The sequence below is a fragment of the Meles meles genome, chromosome 3 (genome assembly GCF_922984935.1).
Source record: "Meles meles chromosome 3, mMelMel3.1 paternal haplotype, whole genome shotgun sequence".
Lineage (NCBI taxonomy): Eukaryota > Metazoa > Chordata > Mammalia > Carnivora > Mustelidae > Meles > Meles meles.
In genome coordinates this window covers 14,909,522-14,934,963 of record NC_060068.1, presented here as the reverse complement: position 1 = coordinate 14,934,963, position 25,442 = coordinate 14,909,522, and the positions used below count along the sequence as shown (strand labels likewise).

Sequence of the window (25,442 nt, the reverse complement as noted above, 5' to 3'; positions counted from 1 at the left end):
TTTTTTTTTTCTTCCTTCCTGGTTGGTTTTCTGGGGGAGGGGCCTGCCACGTTGGTTTTCAGACAATGATGTTCCCTGAGTTAGGTCCTCCCGCTCCCCTCAAGGGGGTGAGCTCTTTTTTTTTTCAGGAAACTGTTTTTTTCAGCCTTTTGTTCTCTGGGGGTTTTTATGTTCTTTCATCTGCTTTCTCTCGCCTTGACAGCTTTTGATGGTTTTTGGAGGTTTAGAGGAGAGCAAACAGCACCCCGACCTCCCACTCAGAGAGAAGCCTCAGACTGTTTTGCAAAAGCTGCTGGCAGAGTCGGTTCTGAGTCACTGTCCCTGGGGATGCAGGAACTCCTCGTTGTCCCCAAAACCAGGGCAGCGGTGGCTGTCTAGGCAGCTCCAGACCGCCAGAGAGGTTCCGAGCAGAGATCGCACACTGAGATTTTCCCGCTGTCCCGGGCTGGGAATGTCTGGTTTTTCCGGCTGCCAGAGCTCCAGGCTAGCGCCTATGAGCACCTATCCCAAGGGAGGGTGTGGGACATGCGCGTTTCAGGATTGCCGTCTGGCCAGGCTCCTAGCCCCTCACGGGAGCAGACCCCACTCGTTCTCGGGTGCGCTGGCATTCAGGTGCACTGGCGGTTCAGGGACGGAGACCTGATTTCTCCGCCACACTCTCTCTGGCTCCGTGCCAGGGGAAGCTGTCCTGGGTCCAGGGACTTAGGTCCCTGACCCTAACTGCCCAGGTTCCAACTATTACCCCCCGTGATCCTTTGCTGTTTGTTTTTTGAGTGCTTTCAACCAGACTCCAAGTTAATGCTGGTCCCCAGAGGCAGAGCACTCTCGTGTTGGGGTGTTACTTTCCAATTGGTCACTTCTGGTGGCTCCCTCCCCCTTTTGTTTATCTTCCGATATCAGTCCAACGCTCCCAGTCTGCTTTACCTGCCACTGGCGTCTTCTGCTCCAGTAGAGATCCAGACGTGTATAATTCTGATCTCAGGCTGATTTCATGGGTGGTCAGAGTTCTTTGGTAGGTAATCAGCTCACTTTAGGGTACAGGTTGAAATGGTGCCTCCTCCTACTTCCCCGCCATCTTGACTCCCCCCGCAATCTATACTTTTGATGCCATTCCGATCAAAATTCCACCAGTATTTTTCAAAGAGCTGGAGCAAATAATCCTAAAATTTGTATGGAATCAGAAGAGATCCTGAATTGCTAAGGAAATGTTGAAGAACAAAAACAATACTGGTGGCATCATGTTACCTGATTTCAAGCTTTACTACAAAGCTGTGATCACCAAGACAGCATGGTACTGGCATAAAAACAGACACATAGACCAGTGGAACAGAGTGGAGAGTGCAGATATGGACCCTCAACTCTATGTTCTAATAATCTTCGACAAAACAGGAAAAAATATACAATGGAAAAAGATAGTCTCTTCAATAAATGGTGCTGGGAAAACTGGACAGCGATATGTAGAAGAATGAAACTCAAACAGTCTCTTACACCGTACACAAAGATAAACTCAAAATGGATAAAAGACCTCAACGTGAGGCACGAATCTATCAGAATCCTAGAGGAGAACATAGGCAGTAACCTCTTCAATATCAACCACATCGACTTCTTTCAAGATATGTCTCCAAAGGCCAAGGAAACAAAAGCGAAAATGAACTTTTTGGACTTCATCAAGATCCAAAGCTTCTGCACAGCAAAGAAAACACTCAAGAAAACAAAAAGGCAACCCACGGAATGGGAGAAGATATTTGCAAATGACAGTACAGACAAAAGGTTGATATCCAAGATCTATAAAGAACTTCTCAAACTCAACACACACAAAACAGATAATCATATAAAAAAATGGGCAGAAGATATGAACAGACACTTCTCCAATGAGTACATAGAACTGGCTATTAGACACATGAAAAAATGCTCATCATCACTAGCCATCAGGGAGATTCAAATTAAAACCTCATTGAGATATCACCTTACACCAGTCAGAATGGCCAAAATTAGCAAGACAGGAAACAACGTGTGTTGGAGAGGTTGTGGAGAAAGGGGACCACTCTTCCACTGTTGGTGGGAATGCAAGTTGGTGCAGCTACTTTGGAGAACAGTGTGGACATTCCTTAAGAAATTAAAAATAGAGCTTCCCTATAACCTTGCAATTGCACTGATGGTTATTTACCCCAAAGATACAAATGTAGTGAAAAATAGAGCCATCTGCACCCCAATGTTTATAGCAGCTATGGCCATGGTCGCCAAACTGTGGAAAGATCCAAGATGCCCTTCAATGGATGAATGGATAAGGAAGACGTGGTCCATATACACGACGGAGTATTATGCCTCCATCAGAAAGGATAAATACCCAACTTTTGTAGCAACATGGGTGGGACTGGAAGAGATTATGCTGAGCGAAATAAGTCAAGCAGAGAGAGTCAAGTATCATATGGTTTCACTTATTTGTGGAGCATAACAAAGAACATGGAGGACATGGGGAGATGGAGAGGAGAAGGGAGTTGTGGGAATTTGGAAAGGGGGATGAACCATGGGAGACTATGGACTCTGAAAAACAATGTGAGGGTTTTGAAGGGGTGGGGGTTGGGAGGTTGGGGAAGCAGGTGGAGGGTAATAGAGAGGGCATGTATTGCATGGAACACTGGGTGTGTTGCAAAAAGAATGAGTACTATTATGCTGAGAATAAATAAATAAATAAATAAATAAATAAATAAATAAATAAATTTTTTAAAAAATTATTAATTTGGGCCTTCTGTCTTTTCTTTTGGATTTGTGTGTCCAATGGTTCATCAATCTTATTTATTCTTTCAAAAGCCAGCTTGTAGTTTCCTTGATGCATTCTACTGCATCTCTAGTTTCTATCTCATTTTTCTCTGCTCTAAACTTGATTACCTCCCTTCTCATGTGTGAAGTTGGCCTAATTTGCTGTTTATTCTCCAGTTCCTTAAAGTGTGGAGACAGCTGGTGTATTCTGGGTTTTGCAATGTTTTTATGGGAAGCTTGAATTCCTATGTATTTCCCCTGTAGGACTGCCTTTGCTTTATCCCATAAGTTTTGGATCAAAGAAGCTTCATTCTCATTGGGTTCCATGAACTGTTGAAGTTTTCTTTGATATCCTGGTTGATCCAAGATAATCAAGCAAGGTGATCTTTAGCTTCCAGGTGTTTGAATTCCTTCCAAACTTTTCCTTGTGGTTGAGCTCCAGTTTCAGAATAATTGTGATCTGAGAATATGCAGGGAGTAATCTCAATCTTTTGGTACCAGTTGAGCCCTGATTTGTTACTCAGTACGTGGTGTTCTGGAGAAGGTTCCATGTGCACTCAAGAAGAATGAGTATTCTGTTGTTTTAGGATGGAATGTTCTGTATATATCTATGAGGTCCATCTGGTCCAATGTGTCATTCAATGCTCTTTTTTTTTTTAGAGATTTTATTCATTTATTTATTTGACAGACTGAGATCACTAGTAGGTAGAGGCAGGCAGAGAAAGAAGGATGGAAGCAGGTTCCCCGCTGAGCAGAGAGCCCGATGGGGGACTCAATCCCAGGACCCTGAGTTCATGACCTGCATCGAAGGCAGAGGCTTATCTCACTGAGCCACCTAGGTATCCCTAATTCTCTTGTTCCTTTATTGATTTTCTGCTTAGAGCATCTGTCTATTACTGAGAGTGGCATGTTAAGATCTCCTACTATGAATGTATTCATATCAATATGCCTGTTTATCTTGATTAATAGTTTTCTTATGTAATTGTTTGCTCCCATATTGGGGGCATAAATATTTACAATTGTTAGATCTTTGGATAGTCCCTATAAGAATGATGTAGTGTCCTTCTGTATCTCTGACTACAGTCCTTAGTTTAAAATCTAATTTATCTGGTACAAGAATTGCTACACCAGCCTTCTTTTGAGGCCCATTGGCATGAGAGATGCTTCTCCATCCCTTCACTTTTAGGCTGGATGTATCCTGAGTTTCAAAATTGGTCTCTTGTAGACAACATATGGATAGGTCCTGTCTTTTTATCCAATCTGCAACTCTGTGTCATTTTATGGGTGTATTTAGGCCATTCACATTGAGAGTGGTTATTGAGAGTTGTGCTTTACTGACTCGTTTTACCTGTGAGGCCTTTGTTTGTATAGATTGTCTCCATATGTTTCTGTTCAATGATATTCTTAGATTTTTTCCTCTTTTATCAACCCCCCCTTAATATTTCCTGCAGTGTCCACTTGGTGGTCACATACTCTTTTAAACCTTGCTGGTCTTGTAAGCTCTTTATCTCTCCACCCATTTTGAACATCAGTCTTGCTGAATAAAGTATTCTTGGCTGCATGTTCTTCTCATTTATAGCCCTGAATACATCTTGCCAGCCCTTTCTGGCTTTCCAGATTTCTGTGGACAGGTATGACAGTATTCTGATGGCTTTTTCCTCTGTACATAAGGAATTTCTTTTCCAAAGTTACTTTCAAGAGCTCCTGTCTACAATTATGATTCATCATTTCCACTATCAGGTGTCTCGAGTTCTTTCTACATTCTATGATTTGGGGGAGGGATACTGCCTCTAGGACATGAATGCTGGTTCTATTTGGGAGATTGGGGAAATTTTCATGGAAAATTTGTTTAGCTATATCCTCTAGTCTTCTTTCTTTCTCCTCCCTTTCAGGTATCCCAACAATTCTGACATTGGACTGTTTCATGACATCATTTATTTCCCTAATTCTGTTTTCATGGCTTCTAAGCTGTTTGTTCTAGGCTTCCTCCTGATCCTTATTCTCTGTTTGTCCTCCAGGTCACTAACTTTATCTTCTGCCTCAGTTACCCTAGCTTTCAGAGAATTTAGATTAGATTGGAACTCTTTGAGAACACTGTGGACATCATCCTATCCCTGGTGATTTTCACTTCTGCAATAATCAATTCCATTTTGTCATCAACAGCTTTCTCCAACCTAGCTATTTCCTGGATAATTTTTAGCCTGAATTCCCTTTGCAATATACTGTCTATGTCCATATCCAATAGCTCTGATGCAGAAGGCCCAGTCTCTCAATTTTTCTTCTGTTGGGCATTCCTCTTCCTCATCATTTTGGTGAGAGATGTCTGAGGGGATATGTAGCTGAATGTACTGACCCTGGTGCAGGCAAGATGCACCATGGAACGCTTCTGCTCACTGGAGTCTTCTGACCCCATAGAGATTCATAAGTGTATCATTTTAATCTCAGGCTGATTTCATGGGTGATCAGAGTTCTTTGGTGGGTAATAAGCTCACTTTAGGGGACAGGTTGAAATGGTGCCTCCTCCTACTTTACATTTTGTCTCCTACATCATTAATTTTTTTATGTAGTGTTCTAAGATTCATTGTTTATGTATAACACCTAGTGCACCATGCAATATTTTTTATTTATGATAGAGAGGGAATGAGCAGAAGGGGTAGAGGGAGAGGGAGTCATGCCCAGTGCAGCAGGCCTCTTCCCCAGAAGAACAGCAGAACCCTCGGCTAACACTTCTCTTGACCAGAATTCTGAAAAGCTTCAGTTGCATTGGAGTAGTATCAAGTAGCATTTAACAAACAGACCAGAGCACATCTAGTTAAATCTCCCCACACTCTGGCTAAGGAACAAATATTGTCCACAGTAGGCAAGTAGAACCTCTGCAGACAAGTGGCCTGAAGGATAGAGCATCCAAAACAGAGCAGTAGAGTGCATAAAGCACACACCAGAGACACTCCCTGAACTTCCAGCCATTGGACACTGCATGACCTCTTCTTCATAAAACCATTAGTATCAGGAGCAGGAAATATAGCAAGCTTTTCTAACACAGAGACAAAGAGAGAAATGTAGACAAAATACCAAGACAGAGGACTTCACTCCAAATGAAACAACAAGATAAGCAAAACATATATAGTTAATATGCCTTCTGGGGAATTTAAAGCAACAACCATAAGGGTACTCGAGCTTGAGAAAAGAATTGAAGACTTCAGAGAGGTCCTTCCAACAGAGATAAAAGTGGTATAAATCAGTCAGAAATGTAAACTGCAATAGCTGATTCAAAAAAGATTGGCTATAATGAATACAAGGATGGAAGAAGCAAGGAATGAATAAGTGATATGAATGATAAAGCAATGGAAAGTAATGAAACTGAAAAAAAGGGAGAAAGAATTACAGAACACACGAATAGATTTAAGGAACATGGTGACTCCACCAAACCTAATAAAATTTGTATTATAGGAGTCCCAGAATAAGAGAGAAAAAAGGGGGCAGAAAATTTATATTAAGAAAAAATAGCTGAAAACTTCTCTAATCTGGAGAAGAAAACAGACATCCAGATTCAGAAAATATATGGAACTCCCATCAAAATCAACAAAAGCAGGACAACACCAAGATATGTTGTAGTTAAATTTTCAAGCCATGGTGACAAAGAAAAAATCCTAAAAGCAGCAAGACAAAATAAATCCTTAACTTACAATGAAAGACCCATAAGCTAGCTACAGATCACTTCATAGAAACTTGGCAAGCAGAAGGGAGTGGTATGATATAATCAATGTACTGAATGGAAAAAATCTGCAGCCAAGAATACTCAATCTAGCAAGACTGTCATTTACAATATAAGGAAAGATAGAGTTTCCCAGACAAATAAAAACCAAAGGAGTTCACGACCATTATACCAGCCCTGCAAGAAATACTAAAGGGGATAGAAGGGGAAGGAAGATGGTATAAGAGTACGGGACCCTCATTACCTCTGTCCCTTATATTCAGCTAGATAGCTATCAAATCATTTTGAACACCTGTGAATTCAACCTGAGATCTAAGAAAACAATTGCTACAATTCTACAAATAGAAAAGTGACTACTTTTTGCAAGGCAGGAAGTGTGAAGTGGTCCATCCGAAGGGATATATCAGAAGATAAACTGTGGGGGAGGAATCCTCCATAAGCCAACTACCAGAAAGTGATGTAGCATGCACTGCAAAATCAGAGCTTTTAGAAGTCTGCTCTTGCGAGTGACATCCCTGCCTGAAATGTGCAAAGGTGGAAAACAGAGCAGAATCATAGGTGGGACAGTGAGGACTCAGAATCCCCAGGATCACAGAAAGAGCAGAGATGCCTGAGTGTAGCAGAGTTCCCAAGTATTGGAACAAGGATGCTGGCTGCAATCCTCAAGCACAGGAGTAAGCTTTCAGTTCAGTTTTGTGATAAACTGTGAACCCAAGTACAATCAGGTGATCACTGTCTGGTCAGGGGCCCAGCAAGCAGCAGAACCATGGTGAAAATGTGTAAAAGACTGTACTAAGGGATGAAGAGGAACATGATATCATACTTAAAGGGTCTATCCAACAAGGAGATGTAACAATTACAAATATTTATGCCTCTAATTTGGGAACAGTCAATTATATCAACCAGTTAATAAATTAAAGAAACACATTGAGAATAATACAGTAATAGTAGCGGACTTTAACATCCAACTAAGAGCAATGGACAGATCACCTCAGTGGAAGATCAAAAAGGAAATAAGGGTTTTGAATAACACATTGGACTCTGGATAACACAGATGGATTTCATAGATACATAGAGAGCATTCCATCCTAAAGTAAGAGAACACACACTGTTCTCCAGTCTACATGTAACATTCTCAAGAATCAATCACACACAGAGTCACAAATCAGGTCTCTACTGATATCAAAAGACTGGATTATTCCCTGCATATTTTCAGACCACAATGATTTGAAACTGTAATTCAGTCACAAGAGGAAATTTGGAAGGAGTTGAAATACTTGGAGGTTAAAGGACATCCTGCTAAATAATGAATGGGTCAGCCACGAAATTAAAGAAGAATTAAAAATAATCAAGGAAGTGAAGGAAAATGAAAACACAACAATTAAAACCTGTGGGATGCAGCAAAAGTGGTACTAAGAGGGAAGGATGTATCAACACAAGGCTGTCTCAAGAAACAAGAAAAATCTCAAATATACAACCTAACTGTACACCTCAAGAAGTTGGAGAAAGAACAGCAAATAAAGCCTAACCCAAGCAGGAATAGAAGAATAATATAGATTATAACAGAAATCAATGAAATAAAACCAAAAGAACATTAGAATAGATCAACAAAACTAGGAACTTGTTCTTTGAAAGAATTAAAAGATCGAAAACCTCTAGCCAGGCTTATCAAAAAGAAAAATGAAAGGGGCCAAATTAATAAGATCATGAATGAAATAGGAGATAACATGACCAACACTAAGGAATAGAGTTATAAGATCATATTTTGAGAAACTTAATCCCAAAAAATCAGTCAAACTGGAAGAAATAGGTACATTCTTAGAAACATATAAATGACCAAAACTGAAACGGGAAGAAATAGAAAACTTGAACAGACCCATAACCAGCAAGGAAATCGAAGCAATAATCAAAAATCTCCCAACAAACAAGAGTCCAGAACCAGATGGCTTCCCAGGGGATATCTAACAAACACATAAAGAACTGATTCCTATTCTTCTGAAGCTGTTGAAAGAAAGAAAGAAAATGGAAGGAAAACTTGCAAACTCATTTTATGAGGTCAGCATTACCTTGATTACCTTGATCCCCAAACTGAGAAAGAACCCATCAAAAAGGAGAATTACAGACCAATATCCCTGGTGAACATGGATGCCAAAATTCTCACCAAGATACTAGCCAAAAGGATCTGAGAGAATATTAAAAGGAATATTCACCAGGACTAGGGGGGATTTATTCCTGGTTTCAAGGGTGGTTCAACATCCATAAGTCAATCAACGTGATAGATCACATTAATGAAAGAAAAAACAAGGACCATATAATCCTCTCAATTGATGCAGAGAAGGTACTCAACAACAACAACAACAATAACAACAACAAAACAGCATAGTTTCTTGATTAAGACTCTTCAAAGTATTGGGATAGACAGAACATTACTCAGTATCATCAAAGCCATCTGCAAAAAGCCCACAGCAAATATAATTCTCAATGGTGAAAAATGGAAAGCTTTTCTCTTAAGGTCAGGAACAGAATAAAGATGATGACTCTCACCATTATTGTTCAGCATAGTACTAGCATTCCTATCCTCCACAATCAGACAACAAAAAGAAATAAATGCTACCAGGTGGTGGGTAATATGGAGGACATGTACTGCATGGAGCACTGGGTGTGATGCCAAAATAATGAACACTGCTATGCTGTAAATAAACAAAAAAAAAAGAAAAGAAAGAAAGAAATTCTATTCACATTAGCAAAGAACTCAAGCTCTTTCTCTTCATAGATACATGATACTCTATGTTGAAAATACAAAAGACTCCACACCAAAATTGTTATAATTCATACAGCAATTCAGCAACATGGCAAGACACAAAATCAACGCACAGAAATCAGCTGAATTTCTATACACAATGTGACTGAAGAAAGGGAAATTAAGGAATTTATCCCATTCACAATTGCACAAAAACCATAAGGTACCTAGGAATAAACCTAACCAAAAGGAATAGAATCTATACTCTAGAAAATACAGAACACTTACAAAAGAAATTGAGGAGGACACAAAGATTTGGAAAAATAATCCATGCTCATGGATTGAAAGATTAAATATTGTGAAATTGTCATGTTGCCTAAAACAATCTACACACTCAATGCAATCTCTATCAAAATACCATCAACAGATGAGGAGGAGTCAAGATGGCAGAGAAGTAGCAGGCTGAGACTATATCAGGTAGCAGGAGATCAGCTCGATAGCTTATCTAAACATTGCAAACACCTACAAATCCAATGGGAGATCGAAGAGAAGAAGAACAGCAATTCTAGAAAAAGAAAATCAACCACTTTCGGAAAGGTAGGACTGGTGGAGAAATGAATCTAAAACGATGGGAGAATAGACCGTGGGGTGAGGGGCCGGCTCCCAACAAGTGGCGGAGGAATGGAGCACAAAATCAGGACTTTTAAAAGTCTGTTCCACTGAGGGACATTGCTCCAGAGGCTAAACCGGGGTGAAGCCCATGCGGGGTCAGCGTGGCCACAGGTTCCGCAGGGTCACAGAAGGATCGGGGGTGTCGGAGTGTCACAGAGCTTGCAGGTATTAGAACAGAGAAGCCGGCTGCAGAGACAGAGCCGAGGACTGAACTCTCAGCTCAGTGTTACCTTGAACTGGTCGCGGGCTGGGTGAGCTCAGAGCATGGCTGGAGGCTGGGGATACAGGAGTGATTGGGTGCTGTCCTCTGGGGGCGCACTGAGGAGTGGGGCGCCGGGCTCTCGGCTCCTCCGGGATGGAGACTGGAGGCCACCATTTTCATTCCCGTCCTCCGGAACTCTACAGAAAGCGTTCAGGGAACAGAAGCTCCCAAAAGCGAACCTGAGCTGATTACTCAGTCCGAACCCCGAAAGGGCGATGCAATCCCGCCTCGGGCAAAGACACTTGAGAGTCACTACAACAGGCCCCTCCCCCAGAAGATTAACAAAATATCCAGCCAGGACGAAGTTCATCTATCAAGGAAAGCAGGTTCAATTCCTAAGACAGAAGCGGAATTCCAGAGGAGGAGAAAGCAAAGCACAGAACTCATGGCTTTCTCCCCATGATTCTTTACTCTTGCGGTTAATTCAATTATTTTTTCTTTTTTCATTTTTTTTCTTTCTTTTTTCTTCTTCTGCTAATTTTTTTAAAACTTTTACCCTTTTCTTTTTTAACGTTTTTTGACTAGTTTATCTAAATATATATATATATATATATATTCTCTCCTTTTTATATTTTTTCCTTATTTGTTTTATTTTTTAAATTTTTTACTTTTTTTTTCTGAACCTATTTTTATCCCCTTTCTCCACCTCAAAATTTGGGGTCTCTTCTGATTTGGTTACAGCGCATTTTTCTGGGGTCTTTGCCACCCTTTTAGTAGTTTATTTGCTCCTTCATATTCTCTTATCTGGACAAAATGACAAGGCGGAAAAAATCACCACAAACAAAAGAACAAGAGGCAGTACTGAAGGCTAGGGACCTAATCAACACAGACATTGGTAATATGTCAGATCAGGAGTTCAGAATGACGAAGCTGAACATTCTAGCTGGGTTCGAAAAAGGCATGGAAGATATTAGAGAAACCCACTCTGGAGATATAAAAGCCCTTTCTGGAGAAATTAAAGAACTAAAATCTAACCAAGTTGAAATCAAAAAAGCTATTAATGAGGTGCAATCAAAAATGGAGGCTCTCACTGCTAGGATCAATGAGGCAGAAGAAAGAATTAGTGATATAGAAGACCAAATGACAGAGAATAAAGAAGCAGAGCAAAAGAAGGACAAACAGCTACTGGACCACGAGGGGAGAATTCGAGAGATAAGTGACACCATAAGACGAAACAACATTAGAATAATTGGGATTCCAGAAGAAGAAGAAAGAGAGAGGGGAGCAGAAGGTCTATTGGAGAGAATTATTGGAGAGAATTTCCCTAATATGGCAAAGGGAACAAGCATCAAAATCCAGGAGATGCAGAGAACCCCCCTCAAAGTCAACAAGAAGAGGTCCACACCCCGTCACCTAATAGTAAAATTGACAAGTCTTAGTGACAAAGAGAAAATCCTGAAAGCAGCCCGGGAAAAGAAGTCTATAACATACAACAGTAAAAATATTAGATTGGCAGCAGACTTATCCACAGAGACCTGGCAGGCCAGAAAGAGCTGGCATGATGTATTCAGAGCACAAAATGAGAAAAACATGCAGCCAAGAATACTCTATCCAGCTAGGCTATCATTGAAAATAGAAGGAGAGATAAAAAGCTTCCAGGACAAACAAAAGCTGAAAGAATTTGCAAACACCAAACCAGCTCTACAGGAAATATTGAAAGGGGTCCTCTAAGCAAAGAAAGAGCCTAAAAGTAGTAGATCAGAAAGGTACAGAGACAGTATACAGTAACAGTCACCTTACAGGCAATACAATGGCACTAAATTCATATCTCTCAATAGTTACCCTGAATGTTAATGGGCTAAATGCCCCAATCAAAAGACACAGGGTATCAGAATGGATAAAAAAACAAAACCCATCAGTATGTTGCCTACAAGAAACTCATTTTAGATGCGAAGACACCACCAGATTTAAAGTGAGGGGGTGGAAAACAATTTACCATGCTAATGGGCATCAGAAGAAAGCTGGGGTGGCAATCCTTATATCAGATCAATTAGATTTTAAGCCAAAGACTATAATAAGAGATGAGGAAGGACACTATATCCTACTCAAAGGGTCTGTCCAACAAGAAGATCTAACAATTTTAAATATCTATGCCCCTAACGTGGGAGCAGCCAACTATATCAACCAATTAATAACAAAATCAAAGAAACACATCAATAATAATACAATAATAGTAGGGGACTTTAACACCCCCCTCACTGAAATGGACAGATCATTCAAGCAAAAGATCAACAAGGAAATAAAGGCCTTAAATGACACACTGGACCAGATGGACATCACAGATATATTCAGAACATTTCATCCCAAAGCAACAGAATACACATTCTTCTCTAGTGCACATGGAACCGTCTCCAGAATAGATCACATCCTGGGTCACAAATCAGGTCTCAACTGGTATCAAAAGATTAGGATCATTCCGTTCATGTTTTCAGACCACAATGCTCTGAAGCTAGAACACAATCACAAGAGGAAAGCTGGAAAGAACCAAAATACATGGAGACTAAACAGCATCCTTCTAAAGAATGAATGGGTCAACCAGGAAATTAAAGAAGAATTGAAAAAAATCATGGAAACAAATGATAATGAAACCACAATGGTTCAAAATCTGTGAGACACAACAAAGGCAGTCCTGAGAGGAAAATATATAGCGGTACAAGCCTTTCTCAAGAAACAAGAAAAGTCTCAAGTACACAACCTAACCCTACACGTAAAGGAGCTGGAGAAAGAACAAGAAAGAAACCCTAAACCCAGCAGGAGAAGAGAAATCATAAAGATCAGAGCAGAAATCAATGAAATAGAAACAAACAACAACAAAAAAAAACAATAGAAAAAATCAATGAAACTAGGAGCTGGTTCTTTGAAAGAATCAATAAGATTGACAAATCCCTGGCCAGACTCATTAAAAAGAAAAGAGAAAGGACCCAAATAAATAAAATCATGAATGAAAGAGGAGAGATCACAGCTAACACCAAAGAAATACAGACAATTATAAGAACATACTATGAGCAACTCTACGCCAACAAATTGGACAATCTGGAAGAAATGGATGCATTCCTAGAGACATATAAACTACCACAACTGAACCAGGAAGAAATAGAAAACCTGAATAGGCCCATAACCAGTAAGGAGATTGAAATAGTCATCAAAAATCTCCAAAGAAACAGAAGCCCAGGGCCAGACTGCTTCCAGGGGAATTCTACCAAATATTTAAAGAAGAACTAATTCCTATTCTCCTGAAACTAAAATAGTTTCCAAAAAATAGAAATGGAAGGAAAACTTCCAAACTCATTTTATGAGGCCAGCATCACCTTGATCCCAAAACCAGTCAAGGATCCCACCAAAAAAGAGAACTACAGACCAATATCCTTGATGAACACAGATGCAAAAATTCTCGCCAAAATACTAGCCAATAGGATTCAACAGTACATTAAAAGGATTGTTCACCACGATCGAGTGGGATTTATTCCAGGGCTGCAGGGTTGGTTCAACATCCGCAAATCAATCAATGTGATACAACACATTAATAAAAGAAAGAACAAGAACCATATGATACTCTCAATAGATGCTGAAAAAGCATTTGACAAAGTACAGCACCCCTTCCTGATCAAAACTCTTCAAAGTGTAGGGATAGAGGGCACAAACCTCAATATTATCAAAGCCATCTATGAAAAACCCACTGCAAATATCATTCTCAGTGGAGAAAAACTGAAAGCTTTTCCGCTAAGGTCAGGAACATGGCAGGGATATCCATTATCACCACTGCTATTCAACATAGTACTAGAAGTCCTAGCCTCAGCAATCAGACAACAAAAAGAAATTAAAGGCATCCAAATTGGCAAAGAAGAAGTCAAACTATCACTCTTCGCAGATGATATGATACTATATGTGGAAAACACAAAAGACTCCACTCCAAAACTGCTAGAACTTGTACAGGAATTCAGTAAAGTGTCAGGATATAAAATCAATGCACAGAAATCAGTTGCATTTCTGTACACCAACAACAAGACAGAAGAAAGAGAAATTAAGGAGTCAACCCCATTTACAATTGCACCCAAAACTATAAGATACCTAGGAATAAACCTAACCAAAGAGGCTAAGAATATATACGCAGAAAACTATAAAGTACTCATGAAAGAAATTGAGGAAGACACAAAGAAATGGAAAAATGTTCCATGCTCCTGGATTGGAAGAATAAATATTGTGAAAATGTCTATGCTACCTAAAGCAATCTATACATTTAATGCAATCCCTATCAAAATACCATCCATTTTTTTTCAAAGAAATGGAACAAATAATCCTAAAATTTATATGGAACCAGAAAAGACCTCGAATAGCCAAAGGAATATTGAAGAACAAAGCCAAAGTGGGTGGCATCACAATTCCGGACTTCAAGCTCTATTACAAAGCTGTCATCATCAAGACAGCATGGTACTGGCACTAAAACAGACACATAGATCAATGGAACAGAATAGAGAGCCCAGAAATAGACCTTCAACTCCATGGTCAACTAATCTTTGACAAAGCAGGAAAGAATGTCCAATGGAAAAAAGACAGCCTCTTCAATAAATGGTGCTGGTAAAATTGGACAGCCACATGCAGAAAAATGAAATTGGACCACTTCCTTACACCACACATGAAAATAGACTCAAAACGGATGAAGGACCTCAATGTGAGATAGGAATCCATCAAAATCCTTGAGGAGAATGCAGGCAGCAACCTCTTCGACCTCAGCCATAGCAACATCTTCCTAGGAACATCGGCATAGGCAAGGGAAGCAAGGGCAAAAATGAACTATTGGGATTTCATCAAGATCAAAAGCTTTTGCACAGCAAAGGCAACAGTTAACAAAACCAAAAGACAACTGACAGAATGGGAGAAGATATTTGCAAACGACATATCAGATAAAGGACTAGTGTCCAAAATCTATAAGGAACTTAACAAACTCAACACCCAATGAACAAACAATCCAATCAAGAAATGGGCAGAGGACATGAACAGACATTTCTGCAAAGAAGACATCCAGATTGCCAACAGAACACATGAAAAAGTGCTCCACATCACTCGGCATCAGGGAAATACAAATCAAAACCACAGTGAGATATCACCTCACACCAGTCAGAATGGCTAAAATGAACAAGTCAGGAAATGACAGAAGCTGGCGAGGATGCGGAGAAAGGGGAACCCTCCTCCACTGTTGGTGGGAATGCAAGCTGGTGCAACCACTCTGGAAAACAGCATGGAGGTTCCTCAAAATGTTGAAAATAGAACTACCCTATGACCCAGCAATTGCACTACTGGGTATTTACCCTAAAGATACAAACGCAGTGATCCAAAGGGGCACATGTACCCTAATGTTAATAGCAGCAATGTCCACAATAGCCAAACTATGGAAAGAAACTAGATGTCCATCAACAGATGAATGGATAAAGAAGATGTGGTATATATACACAATGGAATACTATGCAGCCATCAAAAGAAATGAAATCTTGCCATTTGCGATGACATGGATGGAACTAGAGGGTATCATGCTTAGTGAAATAAGTCAATCGGAGAAAGACAACTATCATATGATCTCCCTGATATGAGGACATGGAGATGCAACATGGGGGGTTAGGGGGACATAAGAAGAATAAATGAAACAAGATGGGATTGGGAGGGAGACAAACCATAAATGACTCTTAATCTCACAAAACAAATGGGTGGTTGCTGTGGGGAGGTGGGGTTATGAGAGGGGGAGTGGGTTATGGACATTGGGGAGGGTATGTGCTATCATGAGTGCTGTGAAGTGTGTAAACCTGGCGATTCACAGACCTGTACCCCTGGGGATAAAAATACATTATATGTTTATAAAAAATAAAAATTGGAAAGTGAGGCAAACCATAAGAGACTATGGACTGAAAAACAACTAGAGGGTTTTGAAGGGTCAGGGGTGGGAGTTTGGGGGAACAGGTGATGGGTAATAGGGAGGGCACGTATTGCATGGAGCACTGGGTGTTGTGCAAAGACAATGAATACTGTTACACTGAAAAAAATAAATTTAAATACTGAAAAAAATAAATACCATCGCCATTTTTTGCAGAGCTGGAACAAACAATCCAAAAATTTGTATGGAACCAGAGAAGACTCTGAATCACAAGGGGATTGTTGCAAAGGACAAGTAAAGCTGGGTGCATTACAATGCTTGACTTCTAACTATATATTACAAATCTGTGATCATCAAGAAAGAATGGTATTGACACACAAAAACAGACACATTTATCAGTGGAACAAAACAGAGATCCCAGAAATGGACCCTTATCTCTATGGTCCACTAGTCGTCAACAAATCAGGAAATAATATCCAATGGAAAAAAAGGCAGTCTCTTCAATAAATGGTATTGGGAAAATTGGACAGCCACATGCAGAAAAATGAAACTGGACCATTCTCTTACAACATACAGAAAGATAAACTCAAAATGGAAGAAGGACCTAAATGTGACACAGGAATCCATCAAAATTCTAGAGGAGAACACAGGTTACAACCTTATAAACCATGGACACAGCCACTTTTTCCAAGACAAGTCTATAAAGGAAAGGGAAACAAAGCAAAAATAAATTATTGGGGCTTCATTAAGATAAAAAGCATCTTCACAGCAAAGGAAACAGTCAACAAAACTAAAAGACAAACTACCAAATGGGAGAAAATATTTGCAAATGATATATCAGATAAAGGGCTGGTATCCAAGGTCTATAAAGAACTTACCAAACTCAACATCCAAAAACCAAATAATGTAGTCAAAAAAATGGGCAGAAGACATGAACAGACACTTGTCCAAAGAAGACATACAAATGGCCAACAGGCACATGAAAAATGCTCCACATCACTTGCCATCATGGAAATACAAATGAAAACCACAACGAGATACACCTTTCACTGGTTACAGTGGCAAAAATTAACAAGACAGGAAACAAGTGTTGGCAAGGATGTGGAGAAAGGGGACCCTGTTGGTAGGAATGCAAGCTGGTACAGTCACTCTGGAAAACAGTATTTAACTTCCCCAGGAAGTTAAAAATGAGCTACTTTATGATCCAGCAATTACACTATGGGGTATTTACCCCCAAAGATAGTGATGTAGTGAAATGAAGGGGCACCTGCACCCCAATGTTCATAGCAGCAACGTCCACAATAGCCAAACTATGGATAGAGTCAAAATGTTCTTCAGAAGATGAATAGATAAAGAAGATGGATGTGGTTCATGTACACAAGGAATAATAGCCATTGGAAAGGATGAATATCTACCATTTACATGAACATCAATGGAACTGGAGGGGATTATAGTAAGCAAAAAAAGCAGAGAAAGACAATTATCATATGTTCATTCATGTGGAACATAAGGAATAGTGTAGAGGACAATAGAGAAAGGGAGGGAAAACTGAATGTGAAATCATCAGAGAGGGAGATAATCCATGCGAAACTCTTAACTACAGGAAAGAAACTGAGGGTTGATTGTGGGTGGTAGGTGAGGGGATGGGGTAACTGTGTGAAGGAAATTAAAGAGGGCACATGGTATGCTGAGCACTGTGTGTTATATTCAACTAATGAATCATTGAACATTATATAAATAACAATGTAGTATACTTTGGCTAATTGAATTTAAATAAAAAATAAATAAATGAAGGAATGGAACACCACAGAAGGTTGTAGTTATAAAATTTTGCAATATTTAATATTGAGATATTTTATTTTTTAAAGACACACTTGTATTTATTTCTAAATATGGCCTGGAAATATTCTGTCTCTCAACGGTTTTTCCTATATATTTTTTCTTAAGGTATTTATGCTCTCCTGGTCTTTTTAAAAGATCTTGTATTAGCAAAATCTAAGTGTTCTACATTCGCAGGGAAATTATCTTCCCAAATATTCTCCAAACAGCTGCTTTAATCTCCTTGTTTCTAAGACTATATATGATGGGATTCAGGAAAGGAGGCAAAACTGTGTATGCCAGAGCAATCATCAAATCTTGAATGGATGAAGTTTTGGCAATTGGTCCTAAGGCAGCAAAGAGTCCTGTAATGAGGAAGAGCATGATAACAATCAGCTGTGGGGAGCAGGCGGAAAAGACTTTTACTGTATTCTCCACTGAAGGGATTCTGAGCACTGTTGAGAATATCTGGATATAGGAGATGATCATAAGAACAAAGCATCCCAGAACAAAGCAGGAACTCAGAGCTAGGGTCACAAGCTCAACAAAGAAAACCTCATGAGAAACTGGGGCCAAAATGTGAGGGATGTCACAGAAGAACTGGTGGATTATGTTGTATCTTGAAATGGAATCCCTAAATATGTTGCCAGTGTGGACTGCTCATAAATAAAACAACTTAGTCAGGCAATGGCTGCTATGTGATGGCATTTTTCTGGTGTCATAATGGCTTCTTATTGGGGGGGTAACAAATGGCAACATAGCAGTCATAGGACATGACAGTGAGAAAGGCCAGCTCAACAGAAGCAAAAGCAAAGAAAAAATAAACTTGAGCCACACAGCCAAAGTAAGAGATGGAGTTATTGTGAGTCCAGGAGCTGTGGACTGACTTAGGCACAGTGACTGAGATGTAGCACAAATCCAAAAAGGAGAGGTTCTTCAGAAAAAAGTACATGGGTCTGTGAAGATACTGGTCAAAAGTAATGATTATCATGATGAGAAGGTGCCACACCAGTGCTGTCAGATAAACCAGCAGAAACACTCCAACATGAAGTATCTGTAGCTCACAGATGTCAGAAAACCCCATGAGCAGGAACTCTGTCACTTCTGTGAGATTGTCCATTGTGCAAGGAAATCTGTGTTCTGATTGTTTAAGAAAATATGTAATAATTAAAAATGAGACAAAGAAAAATGAGCACAATATTGTATTAATACAATTATGTAGGAATTATATCCCCTAGTTAAAGGAATAAATTAGATATCATCTATGCTGCTTAAGTAAATACATTTCTTAATTTAAATTCAATTAGCCAACTTGTAGTACACCATTGGTTTCAGATGTAGAGTTCAACAATTCATCAGTTGCATATAACACCCATTGTTCATTACATTACCTGCCATCCTTAATGCCTATCACCCAGTTACCCTATTCCCCAATCACCTCCAGAAATTCTCAGTTCCTTTCCCACAGGTCAGAGTCTCTCATGATTTGTCTCCCTCTATGATTTCTTCCCATTTTGTTTTCCTTCCCTTATCCTATGATCCCCTGCACTGGTTCTTATATACCTCATGTGAGTGAAAACATATGATAATTGTCTTTCTCTGACTGACTTATTTCACTGAGCATAATACCCTCTAGTTCCATCCAGTGTAAATGGTAAACTTTCATCCTTTCTGATGGTTGAGTAATATTCTATTGTATATTGTATCTCTTGTATATACATCATATATTTTTATCCATTCCTCTGTCAATGGACATCTAGGCTTTTTCCATAGTTTGTCTATTGTTGAGTTTCTTTAAGAAAAAAATATTACTTTTTTCATAGGTTTCTTTAGCTCTCAGTAAGGTCATAAGTAACCGTCTGTAGGCTAATAAAATTCCTACATCTAAAGCTTCCAGTTCTTCCCCTGTCCCACATAACCAACTCTGTATTGATAACTCCTCCAGATTACCACTGAAACTTCACAATCAACATGAACCAAAATTCATTTACTACAGATTATGTCCTCTGAAGATCCTTTAAATTCATTCAAGTGTTTCGCATTAAAATACATTCACTTCCTCTCTGTCTTGTATTTTTTTCAACAGGCTCATTTAGAGTTTGCTAACTCCAAATTTTTGTCTCTCCAATCCATTTTTTACTCATAAATTAGTGGCTTTAATAAACCCCTATTAGATCATGCCAATCCTCTACTTAAAAATCATTCAAGTTACCCATTTTGCTTGGAAGAAAATTTAAATGCCCTAACAGATCTTCAAAGACTGTTTTTAAAAACTCCAGTATAGGGGAGCCTGGGTGGCTCAGTGGGTTAAAGCCTCTGCCTTTGGCTCAAGTCATGATCTCAGGGTCCTGGGATCCAGTCCCACATTGGGCTCTCCGCTCATCAGGGAGCCTGCTTCCTCCTCTCTCTGCCTGCCTCTCTGCCTACTTGTGATCTCTCTGTCAAATAAATAAATAAAATATTTAAAAAAACACCTCCAGTATAATTAGTGTTCTTCTAGTTTAAGGTGTACAATATAGTGGCTTAACAATTCTATACATTACTCCAGTGCCCATCAAGGTAAGCGTACTCTTAATCCCTTTCACTTATTTCACTCATCCCTGCTCCCATCCTCCTTGGTAACCACCACATTGTTCTCTATATTTAAGAGTCAGTGTTTTTTGCTTTTTGTTTGTCTATTTTTCCTTGTTTCTTTGCTTTGTTTCTTAAATCCCACACATGAGTGAAATCATATATTTGTCTTTCTCTGACAGATGTATTGCATATAGCATTGTACCCTCTAGATCCCTTCAATACTATTGCCAATGGTGACATTTCATTCTTCTCCATGATATAGTATCTTCCTATCCAATTCATCTATCCAAGAATACTTGGGTTGCTTCTATATCTTGGCTATTATAAATAAGGCTGAAATAAACATAGGAGTGCATATTATATATAAAATAAAAATCAATATAATATGTATATATTTCATATATTAATATTATATTATATAATTATATAATATTTATAATATATGATATATAATTATATAAAATAATTAATATTAATATATTATATCATAATATAAATAATATAATAATATAAATAAATAATATAACATGCATTTATATTATATTAATTAATATTATATTATATAAATATATAATAATAAATATATATATAATTGCATATAATTAAAACATTATTGCTTTCATTTTGTTTTGGTAAATACCTTTAGTGGAATTATTAAATCATATATTAACTCTATTTTTATTTTATTTTATTTATTTATTTTTATTTATTTTTTATTTTTTTTATTCCTTAATTTGTTTATTTACAGCATAACAGTGTTCATTGTTTTGGCATCACACCCAGTGCTCCATGCAGTATGTGCCCTCCCTATTACCCACCACCTGGTTCCTCAACCTCCCACCCCCCCCCGCCCCTTCAAAACCCTCTGGTTGTTTTTCAGAGTCCATAGTCTCTCATGGTTTATCTCCCCTTCCAGTTTCCCTCAACTTCCTCTCCTCTCCATGTCCCCATGTCCTCCATGTTATTTGTTATGCTCCACAAATAAGTGAGACCATATGATACTTGACTCTCTCTGCTTGACTTATTTTGCTCAGCATCATCTCTTCCAGTCCCGTCCATGTTGCTACAAAAGTTGGGTATTCATCCTTTCTGATGGAGGCATAATACTCCATTGTGTATATGGACCACATCTTCCTTATCCATTCATCCGTTGAAGGGCATCTTGGTTCTTTCCACAGTTTGGCGACCATAGCCATTGCTGCAATAAACATTGGGGTACAGATGGCCCTTCTTTCACTACATCTGTATCTTTGGGGTAAATACCCAGCAGTGCAATTGCAGGGTCATAGGGAAGCTCTATTCTTAATTTCTTCAGGAGTCTCCACACTGTTCTCCAAAGTGGCTGCACTAACTTGCAATCCCACCAACAGTGGAAGAGGGTTCCCCTTTCTCCACATCCTCTCCAACACATGTTGTTAACTGTCTTGCTAATTTTGGCCATTCTAACTGGTGTCAGGTGGTATCTCAATGTGGTTTTAATTTGAATCTCACTGATGTCTAATGATGATGAACATTTTTTCATGTGTCTGATAGCCATTTGTATGTCTTCATTGGAGAAGTGTCTGTTCATATCTTCTGCCCATTTTTTCGATATGATTACCTGTTTTGTGTGTGTTGAGTTTGAGAAGTTCTTTATAGATCCTGGATATCAACCTTTTGTCTGTACTGTCATTTACAAATAACTTCTCCCATTCCGTGGGTTGCCTTTTTGTTTTGTTGACTGTTTCCTTTGCTGTGCAGAAACTTTTGATCTTGATGAAGTCCCAAAAGTTCATTTTCGCTTTTGTTTCCTTGGCCTTTGGAGACATATCTTGAAAGAAGTTGCTGTGGCTGATATCGAAGAGGTTACTGCCTATGTTCTCCTCCAGGATTCTGATAGATTCCTGTCTCACGTTGAGGTCTATTATCAATTTCGAGTTCATCTTTGTGTACGGTGTAAGAGAATGGTCAAGTTCCATTCTTCTATATATCGCTGTCCAGTTTTCCCAGCACCATTTATTGAAGTTACTGTCTTTTTTCAATTGAATATTTTTTCCTGTTTTGTCGAGGACTATTTCACCATAGAGTTGAGGGTCCATATCTGGGCTCTCCACTCTGTTCCACTGGTCTATGTGTCTGTTTTTATGCCAGTACCACGCTGTCTTGGTGATCACAGCTTTGTAGTAAAGCTTGAAATCGGGTAACGTGATGCTGCCAGTTTTGTTTTTGTTTTTCAACATTTCCTTAGCAATTCGGGGTCTCTTCTGATTCCATACAAATTTTAGGATTATTTGATCCAGCTTTTTGAAAAATACTGGTGGAATTTTGATCAGAATGGCATTAAAAGTATAGATTGCTCTAGGCAGTATAGACATTTTAACAATGTTTATTCTTCCAATCCAAGAGCATGGAACAGTCTTCCATCTTTTTGTGTCTTCTTCAATTTCTTTCATGAATGTTCTGTAGTTCCTCTAGTACAGGTCCTTTATCTCTTTGGTTAGGTTTATGCCCAGGTATCTTATGGTTCTTGGTGCTATAGTAAATGGAATCGATTCTCTAATTTGCCTTTCTGTATTTTCATTGTTAGTGTATAAGAAAGCCACTGATTTCTGTACATGGACTTTGTATCCTGCCACGTTACTGAATTGCTGTATGAGTTCTAGTAGTTTGGGGGTGGAGTCTTTGGGGTTTCCCATATAAAGAATCATGTCATCTGCGAAGAGAGAGAGTTTGACTTCTTCCTTGCCAATTTGGATACCTTTTATTTCTCTTTGTTGTCTGATTGCCGTTGCTAGAACTTCTAATACTATGTTGAACAAGACTGGTGAGAGTGGGCATCCTTGTCGTGTTCCTGATCTCAACGGGAAGGCTGCAAGCTTTTTCCCATTGTGGATGATATTTGCTGTGGGTCTTTCATAGATAGATTTTATGAAGTTCAGGAATATTCCCTCTATCCCTATACTTGGAAGCGTTTTCATCAGGAACGGATGCTGGATTTTGTCAAATGCTTTTTCTGCATCAATTGAGAGGACCACGTGGTTCTTCTCTCTTCTCTTATTGATTTGTTCTATCACATTGATTGATTTGCAAATGTTGAACCAACCTTGCAACCCAGGGATGAATCCCACCTGGTCATGGTGGATAATCATTTTAATGTGCTGCTGGATCCTGTTTGCTAGGATCTTGTTGAGAATCTTTGCATCCATAGTCATCAGTGATATTGGTCTGAAATTCTCCTTTTTGGTAGGGTCTTTGCCTGGTTTGGGGATCAGGGTAATGCTGGCTTCATAAAAAGAGTCTGGAAGTTTTCCTTCTGCTTCAATTTTTGGAACAGCTTCAGGAGAATAGGTGTTATTTCTTCTTAGAAAGTTTGGTAGAATTCCCCAGGGAATCCTTCAGGTACTGGGCTCTTGTTTTTTGGGAGGTTTTTGATCACTGCTTCAATCTCATTACTAGATATCGGTCTATTCAGGTTGTCAATTTCTTCCTGGTTCAATTTTGGGAGTTTGTAGTTTTCCAGGAATGCATCCATTTCATCTAGGTTGCTTAGCTTATTGGCATATAACTGTTGGTAATAATTTCTGATGATTGTTTCTATTTCCTTGGTGTTAGTTGTGATCTCTCCCTTTTCATTCATAATTTTATTAATTTTGGCTTTCTCTCTTTTCTTTTGGATTAGTGTGGCCAATGGTTTATCGATCTTATTGATTCTTTCAAAAAAACAGCTTCTAGTTTCATTGATACGTTCTACTGTATCTCTCGTTTCTACCTCATTGATCTCTGCTCTAATCTTGATTATTTCCCTTCTTGCATGTGGAGTTGGTTTGATTTGTTGTTGATTCTCCACTTCTTTAAGGTGTAGAGATAGCTGGTGTATTTTGGATTTTTCAGTGTTTTTGAGGGAGGCTTGGATGGCTATGTATTTCCCCCTTAGAACCGCCTTTGGTGTATCCCATAGGTTTTGGACCAAAGTGTCTTCATTCTCATTGGTTTCCATGAATTGTTTAAGTTCATCTTTGATCTCCTGGTTGATCCAAGCATTCTTAAGCAAGGTGGTCTTTAGCTTCCATGTGTTTGAGTTCCTTCTGAACTTTTCCTTGTGATTGAGCTCCAGTTTCAAAGCATTGTGATCTGAGAATATGCAGGGAATAATGTCAGTCTTTTGGTATCGTTTGAGTCCTGCTTTGTGACCCAGTATGTGGTCTATTCTGGAGAAGGTTCCATGTGCACTTGAGAAGAATGAATATTCTGTTGTTTTAGGGTGGAATGTTCTGTATATGTCTATGAGGTCCATCTGGTCCAATGTCTCATTCAATGCTCTTATTTCTTTATTAATTTTCTGCTTCGATGATCTGTCTATTTCTGAGAGAGGTGTATTAAGTTCTCCTACTATTATTGTATTCATATCAATATGACTCTTTATCTTGATTATTAGTTTTCTTATGTAATTGGGTGCTCCCATATTGGGGGCATAGATATTCACAATTGTTAGATCATCTTGGCGGATAGTCCCTTTAAGAATTACATAGTGTCCTTCTGTATCTCTGACTACAGTATTTAGTTTAAAATCTAATTTATGTGATATGAGAATCGCTACTCCGGCCTTCTTTTGAGGCCCATTGGCATGAAAGATGCTTCTCCATCCCTTCACTTTCAGTCTGGGTATATCCTTAGGTTCAAAATGGGTCTCTTGTAGACAACATATGGATGGGTCCTGTCGTTTTATCCAATCTGCAACCCTTTGTCATTTTATGGGCGCATTTAGGCCATTCACATTGAGAGTGATTATTGAGAGATAGGTTTTTATTGACATCGTGTTGCCTTTGAAGTCTTTCTGTCTGTAGATTGTTTCTATATTTCTGTTCAATGATGTTCTTAGGATTTTTTCTCTTTTATAGGACCCCCCTTAATATTTCCTGCAGTGTCAGCTTGGTGGTTGCATAGTCTTTTAAGCCTTGCCGGTCTTGGAAACTCTTTATCTCTCCATCCATTTTAAATGTCAGTCTTGCTGGATAGAGTATTCTTGGTTGCATGTTCTTCTCATTTAGTATTCTGAATA

General features: G+C 38.9%; 1 pseudogene; it reads right to left on the bottom strand.

The window, feature by feature from the left end:
* Positions 1-18,016: 18,016 nt before the first annotated feature.
* On the bottom strand, positions 18,017-18,950 carry LOC123938094 (annotated as a pseudogene).
* Between the last annotated feature and the right edge of the window lie 6,492 nt (positions 18,951-25,442).